The sequence below is a fragment of the Macrobrachium rosenbergii genome, chromosome 49, assembly GCF_040412425.1.
Source record: "Macrobrachium rosenbergii isolate ZJJX-2024 chromosome 49, ASM4041242v1, whole genome shotgun sequence".
Lineage (NCBI taxonomy): Eukaryota > Metazoa > Arthropoda > Malacostraca > Decapoda > Palaemonidae > Macrobrachium > Macrobrachium rosenbergii.
Window position 1 is genome coordinate 29,969,181 of NC_089789.1, and position 24,425 is coordinate 29,993,605.

General features: G+C 35.1%; 1 protein-coding gene across 11 annotated transcripts in view; it reads left to right on the forward strand.

Moving 5' to 3' along the window:
• The window catches only part of LOC136832227 (uncharacterized), a 111,202-nt gene that overhangs the window by 12,506 nt on the left and 74,271 nt on the right, over positions 1-24,425 (forward strand). Inside the window, exon 1 of one of the 11 annotated variants that reach the window (XM_067093073.1) lies at positions 24,132-24,234. The exons of the other annotated variants lie outside the window; for them this stretch is intronic. The gene's annotated coding sequence lies outside the window, so the exon portion shown is untranslated. Of the gene's footprint in view, positions 1-24,131; positions 24,235-24,425 lie in introns of those variants that run through there. 11 annotated transcript variants of the gene reach the window in all.

Consider the following 24,425-nt stretch of genomic DNA (forward strand, 5'->3'; position numbering starts at 1 on the left):
CAGAAAGAGGAGATCAGTCATTTGAAAAACAGATAAATTAACAAATAAACAAACAGACAGGTAAAAATGTAAGTAAATTATTAAAATACAAGGAGAATCGTATCAGGGTAGAAAAACATCCAGACATCACAGGCTCCAAGAGATCTGACCCGCGCTAATTTTCATCGCTTCGAAATATGACGAAGCAAGAGTCGATCATCGCCTGTACGTGACATCAGCAGTGAAGTGGGCGATTTCATATACCTTCAGTGACGCCCGGAGCGGATAAATCTGCCAGCATGGCCGTCATGACTCCTTCCTAGTTGCGAAGCCAAACGGAAAAGGCGGGGTGGGGTCGTGAGGAGGGAAGAAGGGGCTGGGGGGAGGGGAGGGGAAAGAAACATGGGCCAGCGCTGACACTTACTGACAGGAAGCTATCGCTAGATAACAGCATATTGATTAATATAGTTCAGTTTAGGCGAGAGGAAATAGGGGGTGGGGGGAGAGGGAAACACCCACACTTGTGACAGGGAGCTGGTAGCTGATAACGTGATGCCATTCTCATTAATATAATATTTTTCAGAAGCATATTTCTGAACGTCATCGGAAGGTCGATGAATTTCCACAGGAAAAATATTAATTTTTCAGCTGATAAAAACAGAAAAAATATCATAAATAGCTACCGCCGGAGTGTAACGTAACTTCCTTCATTAAGAGAGAAAATCGTTAAATACGACAAAATACGCGAACAGATCATGCAATGTAGAGCTAAGGCCGGGGGGTGGGGTGGGGGGAGGGGCGACTGGGACTTGAACTAACAGCTGTCTTCTTTCCGAGGCTCTGTATCTGTAATCAGTAACCATTTCAATTTCCGCCTTTGATTAATTCCAATTTGAAAGCGAGACTATTATCGCATTTGCATATGTTTGGCAAATGTTTGCTTACATGTTCGCATAAATACACAGTGCTTTCAAATATATGTAAGAGGGAAAGGAGTAACCTTCCATCATTCAGTCCTGCTCTGTAAGTGCGCACGGCTTTACTCAATGGATAACGACTTTACTTCTTCTGTAAGACCAGTGTTCGATCCCACGGGGAAGTAACGTCTTTGAACTCGTTTCTTGAAAATCCGTTATGACCTTTTTTTTTTGTAAGTAGCAAGTTACGTACATGGTGGGCGACTGTAAGTTGAGGCAAGACATGGGTAGCAGGCCTGTTCCAAGATACCTGCTTGGACCCGGGAAGCTAAAACTCTCTTCGAAGAAGGAAAGATACATACATATATATATATATATATATATATATATATATATATATATATATATACATATATATATGTGTGTATATATACATATATAAATATATATATATATATATATATATATATATATATATATATATATATATATATATATATATATATATATTCTTATATATATATATAATTCATATATATATATATATATATATATATATATATACCTAATTCATCGCATTAAGTGCACATAATAAAATTAATAAGTTACACCAAAGAAGGCATACAAGCGCTCTGGATAATGATGATAATAATAATAATAGTATTAGTGATGATAAACACAGAATAAACTGGTTCGTAGAGTCCTCTTCTCTCACCAGAGAGGTTCTAGGCACAAGCCCTGGGTTCGATCCTGGTGTGTGGTAGAAATTTATTTCCATTATAATGATAACAATAATACCTTTCTCAGAAAGGGAGAAAAGTAATAACAATCAGGAAAAACGGAAGCCAGAAAGGAATTCCAAAGCTTGTCGGTTAAAACGCAGAAGTCACCGAATTGATTACCAATGAATGTGGGAAGTGGTGGTTTGTCGGGTGTCACGAGGATACCAGAGAAGAGCAGGACTTCACTTACTGAGCTCAATAGAACAGGGACAAAAATAATATCTGTAGAATATATATATATTATATGTATATATAATATATATATATAATATAATATATGTATATATATATATATATATTATATGTATATTATATGTAGAGAGAGAGAGAGAGAGAGAGAGAGAGAGAGAGAGAGAGAGAGAGAGAGAGAGAGAGAGAGAGACCGAGTCTTGTCCAAGGAGATCCAGTTATGTGAACCTAGTGATGTCTTCAAATCCGATCTGATCATATCATCAATACATTAAAACTATTCCAGTCGACGACAATTTAAATCACATTCAGGTGATTTAAAGTAATTCTCTTCTTTCATTTTCCGGTAAAACATTTGCACTCTCGGCCGAAAGTTTCTCTTTGGTCTGCAATACGAGAAACTTTTCTCAGTTTATCATAACAATTTAAAATTTTCCAGTTAATTTATAAAATGGCTCACTGGCATTCCTCACAGATGATGACTCAGCTTCAGCCGACGTAAACATATAAACGGTCTATTATTGTCACTGCTACAGAGAGCTAAATTTGGAATCGTAAGAAAATCGTTACAAAGTAGATTCGGATTGCACTAAACCGATGGAAGCTGGTATGGAGAATATTTTGAGATTTGTCAATGATAGTTACTGAGTCACCGGTTCACAAACAACATTACTTTGGTCCAAGTTTCTCGTCAAGACTTTAGGGATGAGGTTGCTAGCCCCGAGCTTTTTTAGTTTTCTATAAAAGAAAATGATTGAGATGGCTATTTGTCTGTCCGTCCGCACTTTTTCTGTCCCGCCTCAGATCTTAAGTTACTGAGGCTAGAGGGGTTTTTAAATTGGTTATGTTGACCATCCACCTCAGTCATCAAACATACCAAATTGCAGCCCTTGCCTCCGTAGTTTTCATTTTATTGAGTTAAAATAACCATGATCGTGCGTCTGGCACTTATAAGTGTAACAACACAAGCCACCACCAGGCCGTGACTGAAAGTTTCATGGACCGCGGCTGAGAGTTTCAAGGGCCGTGGCTGAGAGTTTCATACAGCATTGTACAGAAAACTCGTCTCGGCGCATTTTTTACTTGTTTTCTTGATACCAGCAAATGATGATACCTATTTACAGGTGGGTGAGCTGGTGGATGGTATGGGATAAATATTAATGGACTTTGCAGTATACACACACACATACAGCACATATATATATATACATATATATATAATATATATATATATATATATATATATATATATATATATATATGTATATATGAAAATTCTTTTTATCACACTATATTTATATACAATCATTCAGTTACAAATGTCGTTTAAGATCAAATTCACGCTATTTCGGGAATATCCCCGAAGGGGAAATATAAGTAGCGTGAATTGGGTATTAAACGATATTTGTAGTTTAATGATTATATATATATATATATATATATATATATATATATATATATATATATATCTTAACATATATATGTGTGTAATGTGCATTTATGTATATATATAAATACTATATATGTATATATATACATATATATATGTATATATATGCTTATATATACATATATATATTAATATTAGAAGTGATATAGAAAATGGACAAATAATAAATTCCATCTCACATAAGATTATTTTCATATCCAGACTTTTCCAGAACGTCACCATCATAATCACTGTCAACACGATCATCATCTTCATTAAAATCTTTAAATCAGATTTACCATTGAATCACCTGCCTAAGCAGGTCCTCACATTTGCCGTACGTTATCTGATGTCCATGATTTTCTTAGTTCTCTCATCTGTTCTTGTCCCACTACGTTCTTTGATTACTTTCTAGCTTACTAATCCTTTTCTTTACGCATCTCGTGCCCAAACCAACTCAACTTTTGGTATCTCAGTGTGTTCTTGAAACCTCCGGATGCCGCATCCGTCAAAAAAACCCCAAAATGTAAGTAGATTTGTAAAGACTGAATAACCTTTTCCTTATCCTGCTCATATCAAAACCAACTCAACCTATGGTATATCAGTGTTTTTTTTTTTTTTGAAACCTCTGGATAACGCACCCCTCAACAAAGCACCAAAATTATAATACAAGATTAATAATAAAAATATATATATATATATATATATATATATATATATATATATATATATATATAATTATATTTATTCATATATAAATAAATATATATAAATATATATATATATATATAATATATATATATATATATATATATATATATATATATATATATATATATATGATGCAACGCTCCTGTCCATTTCTTTTCGTCCTCTCCCGGTCCACAACAGGCCTAATATTTACTTCAGCACCGTAGCATCACTTACAGGCTACCTTCGTGCCAGGCCCTAGGTTTTGCTCTTTCCCCTCTATTATTATTCTTTTCTTAATGATTATCCAAAATGAACGGCGGTTGATGTTGCTCTTTTATTACTATTATTTCATACTGACCTGGGAATATTATTTTTTTTTTTTATTAGCCTTGAAAACTGATCTAAGGTCGATGTTACCCTTCCTTTCTTTATTCTTTCAAAATGATCTGGACTGATGGCATCGTTCTTTAACTATTTTCTAAAAATCTGATCTAGGAGGGATTAGCTAAAAGTATAAAAAAGAAAAGTTGAACTGACATGAGTATTTGATATAAAAGATGCAGCCTTTTTATAAAAAAAAACTAAGCTATTTTATTTTCGATCCATAGGCATTCAGAGTTAATAATTTCTTTGAATACGTCCACGTGAGGTAAACGAGACACGTTCTTAATTCCATTATGTGAAACGAACGTCTTTAATATTAGAATAACCAATACTCAGTTTCTGTTCATGAATTTTTTTTATTTGCGAGAGTTTGTCATGAATACCTTAGCGTTATTATTTCTTAATCCTAGATACCATTAAACAGAACATGAAAATGATATTTAGATTTTAACCGGGAGTTTTTTGTATTTCGTCTACCGTCTCACCGAGAGATAGAAAAAAATGGAGAAAGAGAGCGAGAGAGAGGAAAATTAAAGAAGAGGAAGCATTTCAAAGCACAAATTTGTCATAACAATGAAGTTCAATGGTGGTAAAATATACAATGAAAGCTACCTTCCATTTCCTTTCTTACACAATTCCTGGAAAGACGGGTTATTTCATCATGGAAACTGGTCTCTAAGGCATTAGGTACTTCTTAGTTTTCTGTAAAAGAAAACTATTGAAATGGATTTGTCTGTCCGTCCGCACTTTTTCTGTCCGCCCTCAGATCTTAAAAACTACTGAGGCTAGAGGGCGCAAACTGGTATGTTGATCATCCACCTCCAACCATCAAACATACCAAATTGCAGCCCTCTAGCCTTAGTAGTTTTTATTTTGTTTGGGTTAAAGTTAATATGATCGTCCGTCTGGCACCACAACAACTTAAGACGGCTGGCTGGTTTCACGGGTCTGGCTGGAGAGTTTCATACAACATTATACTCTGTACAGAAAACTCGACCGAGCCGAAGAAACTTCGGCGCATTTTTTACTTGTTATTTTAATAATAGGAACGCATTTTCGTATACTTGAGAGGAATTACACGCTTAAATGTGGGAAGAAGTATCTAACACGTAACAGTTGCCAGTAGACGTAAGTAACGATTTCAATGGGAGCAAAAGCCATGCTGTCTTCCGTTGGCTACATGCTTGTGAATTAAGATGGTATGAATTCTTTCCTGTACAGCAGGTCCATTAACTGGATAATTATTAACTAGGTTAAGGTATGCTTCGTGAAAACTCATTTTACAATCAGTCATGTATCTATATATATGAATATATATATATATATATATATATATATATATATATATATATATATATATATATATATATACATACATATAAATATATATATATATATATATATATATATATATATATATATATATATATATATATATATATATATATATATATATATATATAGAAAACTCCCTGTATTTGTCAGTAGATTCTATATATATATATATATATATATATATATATATATATATATATATATATATATATATATATATATATATATATTACTGAATGAAGTTTTCACGAAGTATATCTTTAACCTTTGCACGTAATGGAAATAATAAGCAAACAAGTGCTGAGGATATTTGGTCTTTATGCCTCTATCCTCACATTTCCTCGAAAGTGTTGGACAGCTTCCGGGATACGAAATTGATAAGTGCTTTCCTTTCGTCGTTTTTTTTAAAAATACCGAAGAGCGTTCATTTCCCATCCTGCTGTTCAGTATTCAAAATCAATGCTTTATAGCATTTTAACGGATTGGCAATGCAGCTACAGAATTCGCATTTGATGCGTATAGAATTGTCTCCAGATTTCGCGTTTAGTTTTATTAACGTCATAGCTATTGAGATCACTGTCGTATTTATCACCATTAAATCTATAGATAATATCCAGTTGATTTTGTGAGCAACAAATCTATGGATAATACTCATTTGATTTTATCTAAGTAGTGCCAAATAGATAATAAGCGATGAAATTTATAAGTAGGATAAACAAAAATATTATAAATAGAATAAATAGAAAAACTTACTGTTTACCCTTGCATTCCTCGCAAAAACTGCTTTCACGAATTTGGAAATGTTTTCGTATTGATATTGACTAAACGGCAGGCTCTAGGTAGGTCTGTTTGCAATCTAGCAACTCGCTAGCCAGTTCTGTTCTTATATACACGCGATGAAGATTTGTAAAAGAACAAGTAATGCTACTTTACCGTTTCTTTCCAGGGCTCACGTTCTTGATTAATATTTCCGCCGCTCGTTGGAGTTCTGACGTTGGTTTAGATCAAAAGGGGACTTACACGTCATTGCTTGGTTGCTTTAGGAAGTTTTGGGGCCTTGTTTTGGCTCGCTGTCCCTTTTGCAACTGACGGGCAAAATTCAGCAGCAATTTGTGCTTTGCGAAACAGTGATATTAACCCTAAACTCTATTCTTCTCTTTTATCTGGATTGGGGTAGTTCCTCTTTGGGCCGGTCGATATCGCTCTCGGCTAGCACTGTGCTAGGCCCGCGTTCGATTCTCCGACCGGCCAATGAAGAATTAGAGGAATTTATTTCTGGTGATAGAAATTCATTTCTCGGTATAATAGGTTCGGATTCCACAATTGTGGGCTGTAGGTCCCGTTGCTGGGTAACCAACTGGTTCTTAGCCACGTAAATTAAGTCCTGTCCTTCGGCCAGCCCTAGGAAAGCTGTTAATCAGCCAGTGGTCCGGTTAAACAAGTATCATTTAACTTAACTTTATCCGGATTGGAACCCTAGTGCCTGTGACGCCAGGTAATTCATAATTAATCAGCTATGAAAATATAAACTCTCCTGGTAGAGTTCGACCCTTCAGTCCGCAAATGATTTTGAAACTTTACTTATTTACCCCTTAGGAATAATGAAAGATATTTGCAACTGAAGTAGGACTGAGTCTCGTATATTGAAAATATTAGAATTTATTGAAGATGGACTCACATGAATCTCATTTATGGAAACTATTCAAATTTTTTGAGGTAGGAATCATGCGAGTCTAATGTACAGTATTAGAATTTCTTGAGAAAGGACTCATGTGAGTATAATTAACGGAAAATTCAAGAATTTCCTGCGGTAGGACTCAAGTGAGTCTTATTCACCGGAAATATTAGAATATCTTGGGGCAGGGCTCATGTGTCTTATTCACGGACAGTGTTAGAATTTACTGGGGAAAGATTCATATGAATCTCATTTTTGGAAAGTTAGAATTAACTACGGAAGGACTCATGGGAATCTCATTTGAGGAAACTATCAGAGTTTCTTGAGGGAGGACTCATGTGAGTATGATTAATGGGAAATATTAGAATTTCTTGGGGTAGGACTGATATGAGTCTTATTCACAAAAACTATTTGAACATCTTGAGTCTCATTCCCGGTTAGTAATAGAATTTCTCGAGGAAGAAAACATTTATGGAAAATACTATAATTTCTTGAGGGAGGACTCATGTGAGTTTTCTTCACGGAAAATATCAAAATTTCCTAAGGTAATAGTTACTTGAGTATCATTCAAGGAAAATATAATTCATTTGGGAAGTGTTATTTAAGAAAAATATCAGAATTTATTTCTTTGGAATCTAAACTGCCTAGGTTTGAATACACCGGTTACTAAATTTGTTCTTATTCTGGTTTGCGACGGCTATGTAACTAGGTAAACTGAATGTCATTTAGTCTTTAATGTAACTTGTCACGAATGCAGACTGGCTGCTCTCTCTCTCTCTCTCTCTCTCTCTCTCTCTCTATATATATCTATATATATATATATATATATATATTCAAATATATTTATATGTATATTCATATATATATATATATATATATATATATATATATATATATATATATATATATATATATATATATATATATATATATAGAGAGAGAGAGAGAGAGAGAGAGAGAGAGAGAGAGAGAGAGAGAGAGAGAGATTATCCTCTGAAAGACGGACAGGTTATAAATTTTATTTACCAGGGTAATTTTAAGATTCATTTGCATCACGAGATGCCTCAAATAATGTTTACATACTGCCTTAGAATGATACATGGTAATTAACATAAAATCCAAATTATATTATGACAGATGGAAAAGAATTTCTTCCTATGCAAATAACACGTCGAGCAGCAAAAGAATCTCAGTAAGGTAGTTGATTGAGTGACATTGTAACATAAAGTTAGTTAAGTTACAAAAATATCGGGAAGTTATATTTAGAATTAATACTTTACACAGGACATAGAAGTACGAAACACTTTAATCAGAGGAATTTTAGGAAAAAACAGTCAATTTACACGCAATGGCCAAAGACAGCCTCAAATAATATTCTAACAAAATAGAAGGGAACCAAAGTGACTATTATGTTGTGGGGGGGGAGGGGGAATTTTAGTTTAATCAAGTGGACGATTGGATATTTCTCACATAAAATATTCATGAAGCACGTGAGCGCTTGCATGACACGCCTGAATGGCTAAGCTGCATGCGCCTGTGTGTTTGTGCACATGTGTTTGTGTGAGCTTGTGTTTGTGTGTATGTGTGATAGAAGCACAAGTTTCGGCTCCCTGCCGATGAGCCCTGGAAGTTTATCCATTTATGTCTGCACTAGAACCGGATAAAAAGGGAGGGCTAAACATGACTGAATTGTGCGTGAAACATTAGCGGGTCGGGATGAGTGGCAATAAATCATTAATGGCTGCATCAATAATTTCACATTTAATTCGTCAAAATTCAATTTCAAGACACGCAAATGGTACAGACTGATGCGTGAATTGTGATCTTTTAAGGTGAGGAAACTTCGCTTCCCAATTTTTCACAAAATTTTAGTTTCTCTGTGTTCACAGCATCAGCAGCATCAAGACAATGACACATGCTCGTCAATACACAGTAAATGTATGACAAATTCATCAGAGTTGCGTAAAACTAACTATTGCGCATAAATCTTAATATGTCTTTATTTATATGAGAGCTTAATGGCGCGCGCTACGTTGCGCTGGAACCCGGAGCTGCCCGTCATGTCTCCCCTACCCTCCGATCCCCTACCTACCCTGCCCCCACCCGGCCGGACAAACAGGTTTTCAGGAGGAGGGTGGATGTGTCATGTCTTCCCTACTCTCCCGATCCCCTACCTACCCCGCCACCACCCCAGGCGGACAAACAGGTTTTCAGGAGGAGGGTGGATGTGACATGTCTTCCCTACCCTCCCGATCCCCTACCTACCCCTACCATTATAGTTCATTATTACTACTATGATGTCACTTTTACTTTTGCATTGTTATTCATATTGTTTTCATTACGACGATAATAATATTATTTTTGCTATCATTCGTAATATTTATACCGCCACAACTACGACTACCACTATTATGGTTGTTATTATTTATCACGATTTTATATTGCCATTTAAGAAATTTTTACTGGATCGCAAAGGTAATAATTAAATTTAACGTTTCTGATCCAGATTCAGAAGAAGAAAGTTTTCGCGCATAAGGTTACTGTTTTTGCTTTTTTGCTGGAAATTTGGGAGCAGCCGTTTTATTTATTAACTATAATTAAACATCTCTGATAAATCAATGAATATTTCCCTTCTTGTAAAAATTATACCGCCAATTACTGTAAACTAAGAAAGCTTTGCTGGAGAGATCTACACACACATAATAATAATAATAATAATAATAATAATAATAATAATAATAATAATAATAATAATAACAGGTATTATTAAACAGAATGGCAGAATAACAGCATTTATTTTCAGTAAACGTTCAGTTCGTCTTTATCAATTGCTTTTCTTGCGCTTGAGAGTTAAGAGCAATTGACCAATATTGGTCAATTGCTCGCAGCCATTCCATCCAAGAAAGCAACTGATAATACGAATTGAACGTTTACGATATAAAATAAATGCTGTTGAAACTGCCACTCTGTATTAAAGGTCTTTTTCCTAATTTTACAAGGTAATAATACTAATTTTACAAAATAATAATAATAATAATAATAATCGACCTGACCTGAGACCCACTAAATAATAATAATAATAATAATAATAATAATAATAATAATAATAATAATAATAATAATAATAACAACAAGCCATCCTTCCCGCTGTAAATGGTTGCCAACTTTTGTGTTTCATTCATTCTCTCTGACGATGACCGTCTGCGTGAGCTTTGGAACGTAAGAGTAAACAACCTAAAAAGAGAATATCTTTCCATCTTTCCATGTCCTCTGGAAATTTATTATGCCATATACCTGCAGACGAGAAGAATATAATAAGAAGCTAAATGCCGTTGAAACACAAATTGTTCTTAATAATAATTCCACAACAGAGGGACTCCTTCCAAAATAATAATAATAATAATAATAATAATAATAATAATAATAATAATAATAATAATAACAACAACCACGGGACACCAGAGCAGATGAGAAAGAAAGAGAAAAAATTGATGAGTATCAAGACCTGAAAATCGAAATAAGAAGGATATGGGACATGCCAGTGGAAATTTTACCCATAATCAAAGGGACACTTGGCACGATCCCAAGATCCCTGGAAAGGAACCTGGAAAAACTAGATGCCGAAGTAGCTCCAGGACTCATGCAGAAGAGTGTGCTACTAGAAACAGCACACATAGCGAGAAAAGTGATGGACTCCTAGGGAGGCAGGATGCAACCCGGAACCCCACACTGTAAATACCACCCAGTAGAATAGGGTGACTGAGATAAAAAAATAAATAATAATAATTCCTGGGCATCTGTCTAGTTGTCCAAGACAGTTATCAAACTCCATTATGCCAGAGAATGTTCTGACTGTCTTGAAGGCGAATGCTCCTAAAAGCAACACTGACTTAAAAGCTGACCTGATATTCTTTTCAAATCAGGATGGGGATGAACTGCGTTGACCAATGTAAACAAAGTCGCTTCTGGTTTTATCGTCTCTTAGAAAATGCAGGAAACTAGAACTTTCAACTGAATAATCTGCAATTTTGTAGATGCTCCTGAGTCTTGAGGTGGCATATGGTTGGAAATTGGTATAGAAAGCAATTTCTGATACATTTGTTTTTCTACTAATTTTTTTAATTGTAAAACTTAAGGCCTTCAGAAATAGGCCAAATTCTTGATCATTAGAGTCAAATATATAATCAGAGACCATGGGGTACTCTCTATTAGATTTCGTGTATGGTCTGATGAAAAAGTGTTATTCAAACTGTACGATAATATCAACAACAACAATAATAATAATAATAATAATAATAATAATAATAATAATAATAATAATAATAATAATAATAATAATTCGGACAAGAACAGTAAACTTCACCACATTAACGGTGAAGTTAGATAACAAGAGTAATAATCATAAGAAAAGGAGAAAGTAAAAAAGAATGATAGGTCACATTAATGCAGTAACATTTTTCTTATTGTTGTTAGCAACAGTAATAGTAGCAGTGGAGCGACTGCAGCAGTAGTTGGCGATAATGAAGGCAACAAGAAAAGTCGTACTAAAAGGCCTTGTTAACACAATACGACCAGCAGCTATTGCGTGTATCTGAAAATATATCTGGGATGTGCCAGGGCGAATGATCACTCCTTTTTAGTTTTCTGTAAAAGAAAACTAGAGATGATGGCTATTTGTCTGTCCGTCCTCTCTTTTTCTGTCCGCCCTCAGATCTTAAAAACCACCGAGGCTAGAGGGCTGCAAATTGGTACGTCAACCATCCACTCCCCAATCATCAGACATACCAAATTGCAGCTCTCTAGCCTCAGTAGTTTTGATTTTATTTAAGGTTAAGGTTAGCTATGATCGTCCGTCTGGCACCGCTAAAGGTGCCAACAACTCAGGCCACCACCGGGCCGTGGCAGAAAGTTTAATGGGCCGTGGCTGAGAGTTTCATTCAGTATTATACGCTGTACAGAAAACTCGATTGCGCCGAAGAAACTTCGGCGCAATTTTTACTTGTTATATTTAAGTTTGTTCTCAATTTCTTGTGATCGTCACTTCCGTATGCAAAAATATCTTGGATACAGTTTTTGACGGTTCGCGTGCATTGCAATAGCTTACAAAAGTTTGTGTTAAGCAGTTCTAAAAAAATGAATAAGTCGAGAATGCAAGGAAAACGAAAGGAAGACATGAGTGTGATCACAGGGTGGGAAAGCTACACGCGCCTAATTGTTCAGCATTTATGTTGTTTATAGTTCATGGCCAAGGTTGATGATGCTAACACTAAGCCTGACCTCATAAAGCATTTGGTTAAACTATGAACGGCAACAACAATCATTGCCTTGAAAAAAAAAATGCAACGGGCAGTGATGATAATCCCGCTATTTTGTTTTTTGGAGTGGGAGGAAGCTTTAATGGCGCGAAGCATCAGGCGGAACCATAATCCAATCTCAAAGCAGCGAGGAAGATCTCGCGTGTCGCAACGATCAACTTTTTTTTCTCCGGCGTTGGAGAGAGAAAGAGAAAGACTTTCTCTTTGCCCAACGCCCAGTTTGCAGAACACTGCCCTTCCACGTTTCGTAACATTTTCATTTCGTGTAATTACAAGCTTTGTCAGTCAGTCTTCATTTACATCTAGACGGGGATGATGAGGACGGAACGGAGGCTGAAATCGAGGTCTTGTGTAACGAACGAGGCGTTCGACGACAATTATTATCCCGCCAAATAAGCGTTTCAAAACTGTCCCAGTTCGCGATGATTGTTTATTCGCCGGTTCGTTTGACTGCATTCAAGTATACTACTCGATTATATACATTTATATATATATGTACATATATATGTATATATATACATATGTTAAGACTATAAAATACATGTTTTCATATATATATATATATAAATATATATACATACATATATATATATATATATATATATATATATATATATATATATATATGTGTGTGTGTGTGTTATAACTATAAAATACATGTTTCAGTGTTTACACACACACACACATATATACATGTGTATACATATATAAAAATATATATATATATATATATATATATATGTATATGTGTGTGTGTGTATGCGTGTGTGTGTGTCAGGAAGGCCTTATAAACAATTAAACAATGCATAAGTATGTCGACACCCTTATCAAGGATTGCGCCATGTGCTTCTAAATTTCATAAATACTCGCGTTTCCCGTATGGTGTCATTTTCTGAACGCTCCCATGCGATGATTAAACATTCTTGGTCTTTCTCTCCTTCTACCCAAGTTTTGAACTGCAGACATGTTCCACAAAATATGTTTTGATATTCTCTATATACGCGATCAGATCACCTCAAAATCATCTGTTTGATCCTTTTGTTCATATAATACCAGTTTTCATACCATATCATCATATCTGTAAGTTTCTAATCCTTAAATAGTTGTTACGCGACATAATACACTGTCCACACAATTCATTTAAACAGCACCAGTTTTTAGTTTTCTGTAAAAGAAAACCATTGAGATGATGGCTATTTGTCTGTCCGTCCGCTCTTTTTCTGTCCGCCTTCGATCTTAGTTAAACTGAGGCTAGAGGGCTGCAAAATGGAAGGTATGTTGATCATCCACCCTCCAATCATCAAACATACCAAATTGCAGCCCTCTAGCCTCAGCGGTTTTTATTTTATGTAAAGTTAAAGTTAGCCATGATCGTGCGTCTGGCACCGCTATAGGTGCCGACAACACAGGCCACTACAGGGCCGCGGCTGAAAGTTTCATAGGCCCTAGCTGAGAGTTTCATACATCATTATACACTGTACAGAAAACTCGACTGAGCCGAAGAAACTTCTGCGCATTATTTACTTGTCTTTATTCACACTTAATAGCCATACTTTTTCATGAAGAAGTTTTGGGTCAAAATACCTTTTCCCGTATTCCGACTTTTTCTCAAATACTTACTTTGTTTTGCAGACCCATGAGTCTCATCTGTTATCACTCTGTATTCATTATAGTGTATGCCTTCAAATTTCTTGTTGAATCAGCCTTTCCGACTTCCGTTTATGCTCATAACTTCTTTTGACATTCGGTAGCAACCTTCTTTCCAGCCTTTTTTCCGCTATTCACTTACGGTTGCATCTTCTGCAAACTCCAGCCCTTTCCCATTCCATTTATGATCTTTTACTTATTTTTCAAACATAAAATTACGCTTCCTGTTCCTGTTGCAGATTCATGTGTGCCACATATAACTTTTTAGTTGCTGTACCGGCCTTTTTGCACAAGCGTAAAGTTAAAATGTATTTTAAATTGTGTTCGGGCTGGGTTAACATGGCAGGTCGCCTCACCTGACATTTCAGGTGGGAAGCCCACTAGTTGGCTCGGCTCATATTTAGTGTGGCATGATCAAGAAATATGCAGCTGCTGAAATGAGCGACCACCTGTGCCAAATGAATGTGCGCCATTCGCTTAAATATTGATGCAAAACGTTTCCAGGTAGTCTAGGGTGACCTCATCAACATCAGGTGACTTGGACGTGACCACGCTGTGGGGCAAATTCCTAATACTGTAGACAATTAAATTACTAGAATCATGAAAGTGCAGTAAGAGATGCACACAAAGCTACGGAACACAATATTGTAAGGAATGGAAAGCTAGCTTGATATTGCTCTAACTGAAAACCGCATTGGGGGCTTTAGTAAGCGTCCACTTGTGTTTGAGTTTTCAGAAGCGTTTGCGTGCTTTTTCCCTATATAGCTAATTTATTTGGGTCAATAGTGTTTTGAATGTAATCGTAGAAGTCTTTCGACGGTAATGAATCGACTAGGATGTTAAGGTTGTAGGCGCCATTTTCTAAATTCAGTGACACTTTTAAATCCTCGTCAAACTAAACTAAAGTGCTGCTTGTAACTTTGAAAGCGTCTTCTTATTCCTGTGAATTGAACGACCGAAATACTGAATGACCACGAGTTCCGTCTCAAGAATATAATGTATAGTTTAAGAAAATTCTCCCTTTAAGAAAATTACATCTCTTTGGAAATCAGAATTAGGCAAATGAACCCCATTACGGCAGTATTTTTTCAGCACTACTCCTGCCTTTTGTTTTGCTCGTAGTATCTTCTCTAAAACACTTTAAAAAACATGAATGCGTAGCATGAAACACTTTTAAATGCTTAGATAATTCTGGTCACTTATATAATGTAAATAAACATGAGTATCTCAGTAAAACCACGAGGTTAAGGAGAAATCAATGGTCACTTTACAGAAGATGTATGGAAATGGTCACTTAAAGACGAAAATGAGCCACTGATGTGTTGTTATCATCAATTCTCCATCATTGATGGAGTGGTAATGACGTCAGAGACTCTGACGTCACTACCAGAATTGCAGCTCAAGCTAGAAATTGGTGGTGATAAAATCTAGCACTGTATCGTGATCATTTTACCAATCAGACGATGCTGCCTTATTACTGACTCGAAATCTGTCAAATGATGTGTAATCATGACAGTGACAATTTACACCTTTTAAACTTACTGAATGAAAGCAAAATGTGCTGGTACAATGATCACACCGTCAAGTGTCGAACCAGGGCACGATCTACCGTAGAGTTCAATCCTCTAATCTCTCTCTCTCTCTCTCTCTCTCTCATACACACACACACACACACACATACACAACGTTAGTAAATCACTCTGAATTCCTTTTCTGTTGTTTGGAATATTTTCATTAATAATTACCGCGTTACTTTAGAGCAAATAAAAATTTTCATTTTTTGCACGAAAGAATAAATCCTTCCTTTACCTTTTTAGCCCAGTCACTCTATGGTGTACGCTCTTATATCGCCTTTATTACAATAAAGTAACATTTAGCTTATGTTTACCGTTTAACCGACCTGCAGTCGATCACGGTTTTCAGGGCAATTATACATTCTCATTTACCTCGTGCGAACACTAGATCGAGTTATACATTGTCATTTACCTCGTAAGAACACTTTGGCTCAAATTGCATATTGTCATTTACCTCGTAAGAACACTTTGGATCAATGATGAAGAACGAACACACACACACACACACAGCACAGCACAGCTAGTATACCTTGGGGAACTAACAACACAGAAAGCCTATTTCCTGTGACAATCAAATGATCTGATTTTTGTAGCTTTTGGCTACTGGGTCCTTTAACTCCAATAATCCTGACAAGCTATAAACCTGGCTATTGCTATGAAACAGTTTTGTATGAATGATAGATGCCCTGAAAATTTGGAGTTAATTTGGCAGTTACCGAGACATATAACACGAAAAACACATATAGGCGAATTTGGATCCATGATATGTTATTATTATTACTGCTACTATAATCATATTATGTTAGAGGCCAGAGTGTATACTGGTGTTCGACCACTTTTATGTTATGTATTGAAATGCCGTTTTTTGAACGTCGTCTGACATAAGTAAAACGTCATTTTGACGTCACGAAGTCAAATATTCTTATCGTTTACTCTGGCGACTAAGAGACAGTTTTATTTAATCTAGTTTTCTATAAAAGAAAACTATTGAGCTGACATAAGTATAACGTCATTTTGACGTCAAGAAGTCAAATATTCTTAAGGTTTACTCTGGCGCCTAAGTGACCGGTTTATCCATTTAGTTTTTTGTAAAAGAAAACTATTGAGATGGCTATTTGTCTGTCCGTCCGCACTTTTTCTGTCCGCCCTCAGATCTTCAAAACTACTGAGCCTAGAGGGCTGCAAATTGTTATGTTGATCATCCACCCTCCAATCATCAAACATATCAAATTGCAGCCCTCTAGCCTAAGTACTTCTTATTTTATTTAAGATTAAAGTTAGCCATAATCGTAGTCTGGCACCGCTATAGGTACCAACAACATAAGCCACCACCGGGCCGTGGGTGGAAGTTTCATGGACAGCGGCTAAGATTTTCATGGGCCGTGGCTGAAAGTTTCATACAGCAGTTTTTTCGAGACGGAGGCCGAGATGAGTGCACTGGGGTGTTATGGGTGAATGACAGAGAGGAGATAGCAAAGATCTATGACCTTCACCTGTTAGTCAATTAGGTTTATGGGTCATGGCTTAACAGTTCTTGAACTTTGACATCTTAACCAAATGAAATAAACAATGCAAATCCAAATCGCGAGAACTGAAAAATCAACTAAAAATGACTTCATGCTGAATATGAAAAAATTAATAAACTGAATAAAATGGGACATTTCTGAGATGCATTTACCACAGAACTATATATGCAACCACTTTTAGGATTTTACAAGCCGGTGAATTAGAGTTCAGGTTTGTGTGTATCTGTCATAATTCAAGGCCGCAACTGTGATATGGCTGAGCCGTAGTTACTTAAGAACTTTGGCGGTGGAGACTGTAAATGTATTATATAATTATATTCTCAATGGCGATTTAAAGATGATTACTAGATTTCTGCAAGGTGCTGAGATCAAGATCACACGACCCAGGGGGTGGGGGGCTGTTTGAAATCGCCCCCAGGGGCCCCAAAGCGAGGGGGGGCTCCAAAATGCGAAATTTAACCATTGTTTCTATGACAGGACAAGCTAAATTTCTGAAATTTGCATTTACAAGTGCCTTTAAAATGATCCTACAATTGCTCATATATCTAAAAATTTCCCCACCCCCGAACCCTGTTGCTTTGGCTCGCTTCCCGCCCCCAACCCATAAGACGGGCCCAAAATGGGACCTGCCCCTGGGCCCCAAAATGTCTAGGAACGCCCCCTTTTTAATTTATTCAATTATTTATTTTTAAATTTATTTCTTATTTATCGGGGATTTTTATTTATTTATTTATTTTTATTTATTTATTTATAACAGTATCGAAATCAATAGAAGACGGTTAAATCTATACGTGAAAAAGGACGAAATTTTCTCAAATCGGAGGAACTAGGCTCAGAAAGTCGTCCAGCTCTTAAAAGAAAAATAAGAAACCGAATGATTGGCGTCTGTTCATGGATCATTGAATCTTTCACTCTACATCGATAAACTCTACGGTTTTCAGAACAGAAGTAGAATTCAACGATAGAAAGGGTTCTGTATGATAATTTTTCAAGATTTTTCGGATTAAATGGTTTTATAAATGTTAGTCAGTTAACACATTAACGCATATTTATTCTTCGCTCTCTTAATGTTGCAAATTTTTTGAATTTTTTTGCGGCACTGTTTTAAAAGGTAAACTAAAACCTTAAAGTATACATATTAAAAATTTGCACACAGTTATGGGTAGACTTACAAGCACTGTATATGTGAATCTTACTGGTCATTTTTTACCATTGCATGGACAGCTACAGTGCCTTCATAACTTTCTCGAATTCTCGCGCTTTTTGATACGCTTGTCACTGTATATATATTATATATATATATATATATATATATATATATATATATATATATATATATATATATATATATATATATATATATATATATATATATATATATATATATATATATATATATTACGGAGAGAGAGAGAGAGAGAGAGAGAGAGAGAGAGAGAGAGAGAGAGAGAGAGAGAGAGAGAGAGAGAGACGGTAAACATCGTCAAAAGGGTCAGGCCCAGTGCCCATTCCCAAGTGACACTCGGAAAGCTATCCTTGCTATGCTCTGTCTTAGATCACTTACCCAGAGAAACGACAAACGGGCATTGTAGTCATGACGGAACTGGGCTCATTATAAATTAATCGTTCCATCCCGGTTGCTATGAAGTTGGTCCACTAGTCACGCACGTGCATGGCCGTCTATAGCTCAGCTATACACGTACACGAACGACAAACACACACACACACAGACACGCACAGACACACAGTCACGACCTGCTCTATGAATATTTACGTGAGACACTTTATGGCCTACTACCTCAGTCAGTCACAACAGATATAAAGATGGACAGACACAAATTCTTGTTATATCTATTTATGAGTCATGAAAGGTCTGGAATGATCTTATTGATAATATATATCATTATATTTATCCGAAGAATAATGAAATTATTATCAATCCGGCATTTGACTGTACTTAGATTTCTTTTTTATTTTTTTAGGGTGAAATAACAGAAAAAAACCCATTGAAACTATCCAAAAAGGGCCGTTAAAAATGTAAATTGAATTGAGATATTGTGTATTTCAGACACTCTCAAATTAAATGCGGTGTCCGTAAATGTTGTCACAATCGATGGATGACAATATATCGGACGCAATTGCGTCTTAAGATCTTGTATTAGTTTAATCACTTAGCAATGGTCTAAATATGCGTTTCGTTTGCTTAGATATTCCCAGATTGCTGTTAGTCCCTGAGTTATATAAGCCAGTTTATGCATTTGCGTGTTTTTTCCATTAGTGTCACGGTTTGGCATCCGTGTATTCTTTCTGTCTGTCTGTCTGTCTGTCTTGTCCTCCCATCTCACATAATTTATATATATATATATATATATATATATATATATATATATATATATATATATATATATATATATATATTTACACACATATATATCTATATAAATATAAATATATATATATAAAACACATACATATATATATGTGTGTATATAATCATACACATACATGTAATACATATATATAAGTAAATATATATATATGTATGTATATACTGTATATATATAGTATAATGTAAAGTAGCAATGATGCTTCTTCCTTCATTGCATGAAAAGTTGGTTAAAATGTTAAAATGTTTAGATATAATCTTAACAAAATCTTTGGTTATAAGCTACCTAATAGAGTTCAAGAAACTTCGAATTATATATAATAATTCTTACGAAATTAGACACATGCCTGTTTCTCTTAATTTTTGTTTGATCTCTGCATTGAAGTTTAACTCTCTCGTACAAGGTTTAAAAACGATTCTTTTCAAATCCACAATTATAAGAGGCCTACATAATTTAAAGAAATTAGATTTATTTATTATTATTTACTGCATATTTGAGACCTATTCTGTTACTATGTTTGGGGCCCATCAAAATTTTCGGGCGCCCTGACGGTTGCAAAACACTGAAAGCAAAACTTCAGGAAGCGGAAGCATTTATCGTGTGCTCTTATTTCTACTTCCAAAGGATGTAGCATATTGATGAAGCAGTCACTGACAGAGCTTTTACTTGAACAGTTTTGCATTTTATCTTATCGTTCTCTATCTTTTATTCAAGCGTCACGCTCATTATTAAACATCCTGTCAGGGCTAATGGTTTCTCTCAGCTAAGGTTTTCCTTCATTCTGATTTGTACATCTATATATATATATATATATATATATATATATATATATATATATATATATATATATATATATATTACATATATACAGTATATATATATATATACATATTATTTTATTTTTTTATAAAAACAAATTATAAATAAAACTTCAGAAGAACAGGAAAAACTAGACGCACTGCTTTCTTATCCTTTTAGATTAAATTTATCGTGCATAGTTACGAAGGTACAAGTATTCTAAATTACACCATGACTTTATGGACATCCTGTATATACAGCATATATATATATATATATTATATATATATATATATATATATATATATATATATATAGTATATATATACATATATATATATATATATGGTGCATACATATTGGAGCCCGATGGCTCGGTTTGGTAGAGCAGCAGACCTGGACTCTCACAGTCTGTGTCATGTCCAAACTGCAGCTATGTCAGGAGGGCGGACACTTTGCCATCTGTGTAGACACCTGATTATGTGTATGTTATCAACGGATAGGTTTGCTGAAAGCAACAAGGGTGTTACAGACTAATGCACACAAAACAAAAAGCCACTCCAACATCTAAAAACATAACAGATGCCTTATATCATGTCCTGAACTGTCGGCCTAAACTGCTCACGCTCTTTGCCGCTGGGAGAAAGGGAGCTGCATTTGGACACAATACATATACACATGTGCATTGGGGTCTAAATGATGTCAGGCAGGGGCAGCTGATCGAGGCTACGGTCACCCCAACGCCAAATGAAACCTTTCAAAAGAAGGCATCGTGCTTACCCCATATGAAAACAGAAAACAGCGCAAGTTGGAACGAAGAAGAAGAAGATATATACATATATATATATACACAATATAATATATATATATATATATATATATATATATATATATATATATATATATATATATTATATATTTATATTTATACATACATATATATATATATATATATATATATATATATATATATATATATATATTTAGGGATGTATATATATATATGAGATTATATATAATATAGAAAAAAAGAGCTGAGTGAACGATAAATAACATGAAAAAAAGAGCTGACGGGATTAAGAGAAGGACGTCTCATACCAGGCCATTTCGAAGTGAGTAATTGTATGTAATTGCTTGCAGTCATGAGTTATTCGCAAATAAGTGTTTGTTTATTCGACTAATTTGTACGACATATCCTTTCCTTTCATGGTACTTTATAGCCATCCACTTATCTTAAACATCTATATTATTAATTATTCATGCCCACGAGGTCAAAGAACCTTTGACCCTCTGACCTTGGCAAACCTAAGACAAAGATGGTTATTCGAAGCATAACCTTTTGGCATTGGTCCCCCTAGGACAAAAGACAAGTGTTCAAAGTGTAATTGCAACTCAAAGAAAAGAAAAGAGTAATCAACATATTCGTATTTATAAACGACAATGAATCCTGAGTAGATAAGTGGGTGTCGAATGCTTTATTAGAAACGCTGGAAAATTGAACTGCGTTATGTAAAAAGATGTCACGACAGAGCCCTTTCCAGATGCCTGAAAAATTGCCTTTGTTTATCTTTATATTTCGATTATTGCTTTTACTTCAAATGACGTATGTTTATGCAGTAGTTAAAACAGTGTCTTACAATTCAAGATAGTCTTTGAAACGATGGAACAAAACAGCTTTTTGAATAAAACATTCAAATATTTGTTTGACGTGTAGGAAGGCGTAAGGCTTTGCATCATATTTCCCCTATGTTCCATTTGGTAAATAGATTTTATTTATCAGCGATAAAACATTTGCACTTTCAGAAATTCTAAAAACTGTTAGCATTCTTGAAGCACACTTGTTTTTTTTTCTTGTATAGAATTAGTGCTACATTTTTTAATAGAATTAGAGTTACATTAAAGTAAATATTTCACTTTGACTTGTACTACGAAATTCCCCGTTCTTCCTATTTGTTTTAAAATCGGAACAGTGGTCTTACTTTCTTTTCATAACAAATTTGCTCTCATACCAGACTCCCAAGGAATGTTGCAAGTTGCTAAGCAATGATCTGGGATGGGGATGTAACCAAGCCGCGTGTGGATTAACTCCATAAATTGTCACCAATCCAAGCACTAACCTGACCCATTGTTAACATAACCTCAGTGACTGAGATCTAATTGCATAGCAAAAGATGTGCCAGGTATCAAAACGTTACAGCTTGATGTTCATTCGTGGTCACCAACTAAGTACTGACTAGACTCAATGTGCAACATATATATATATATATATATATATATATATATATATATATATATATATATATATATATATATATACATATATATACACACACACAATATCAATAATAATATTATATATATATATATATATATATATATATATATATATCAGCTCTGAATTTTTTGCTCCTTTCGCAATTCTGTTTCCATAACTCTGGAGACAAATCAACGTTACACATTCTCTTGTTTTCACAACCCCTCTGATAGGTATTTCCATTCGTTTTATGTTCATGATTAAATCGCCTCTTTCAAGCAAAATTATTTAAGAGCCTACTTAGAGATTTTGTGGCAGAACAAAATTATGAGTCGAAATGGGAATTTTATGCTTTACAGACCTCAAATGGCAGTTGCAAAGTTATTACGGATACGGAGACAACAATATTAGTAGTAATCTTTGTAATGATTGCCTATTGAAAATATGATAATTATTAGGAAGATATATGTCACTGACGAACACACAGGCTCTTTGAAAAGCAAAACAGTGAAGAGCCTGAACGCTTCCGTCTTCTAAACATAGGGAACAAAAATAGGGTATTTGAAAAGCAAAACAGTAAGGAGTCTGAACGCTTCATCTTCTAAACATAGGGAACAAAATAGGACATTTGAAAAGCAAAACAGTGAAGAGCCTGAACGCTTCCTGTCTTCTAAACATAGGGAACAAAAATAGGTATTTGAAAAAGCAAAACAGTAAGGAGTCTGAACGCTTCCGTCTTCTAAACATAGGGAACAAAAATAGGGTATTTGAAAAGCAAAACAGTAAGGAGTCTGAACGCTTCCGTCTTCTAAACATAGGGAACAAAAATAGGGTATTTGAAAAGCAAAACAGTAAGGAGTCTGAACGCTTCCGTCTTCTAAACATAGGGAACAAAAATAGGACATTTGAAAAGCAAAACAGTGAAGAGTCTGAAAACCTCAGTCTTCTAATTATATGGAACAAAATTTGGCTGAAAATTCGGTTGTTTGTTCAGAATGAAACCGGATAAAACTGAGTCAATTGAAAAATGTCAAGAGTTGAATGTTTGAGAATCTAGAAGGCGGTGGAAGAGAGAAGTTGAGACAGATTGCGGTTATACATTTTCCTGAGACATTTTGGCACCGAGAATATAGGTGCTAGGTAAAGCCTACACTTCACTAACCAACTGTAGATAACACACACGATAAGATCGGTATCAGATAAGGAATAGCTGGGAGAGCCGACGAGCCCACTTGCACCCTCGCAGAAAAGTTCAGTGAAGATTTCGCTTTGTGGATGGTTCTTAAGGGGGATCTTTCAAGAGCTACAGAAGTCTTTGAGCTTACCATTCGGCTGCAGAGAGGAAGACATGTGAGTCTGATTCATACGGTTAATTCTGCTTCGTCTTTACTTGCAAAAAAAAAAAAAAAAAAAAAAAAATCTTGAAATGCGGATACGAGAGAATGTAAGTGGCTGATAAATATCCTTCTTACGTAGTTCAGGAGCTTTTTGCTGTTTACATACATATTCACACAAACAAACAAACAAACACACACACATAT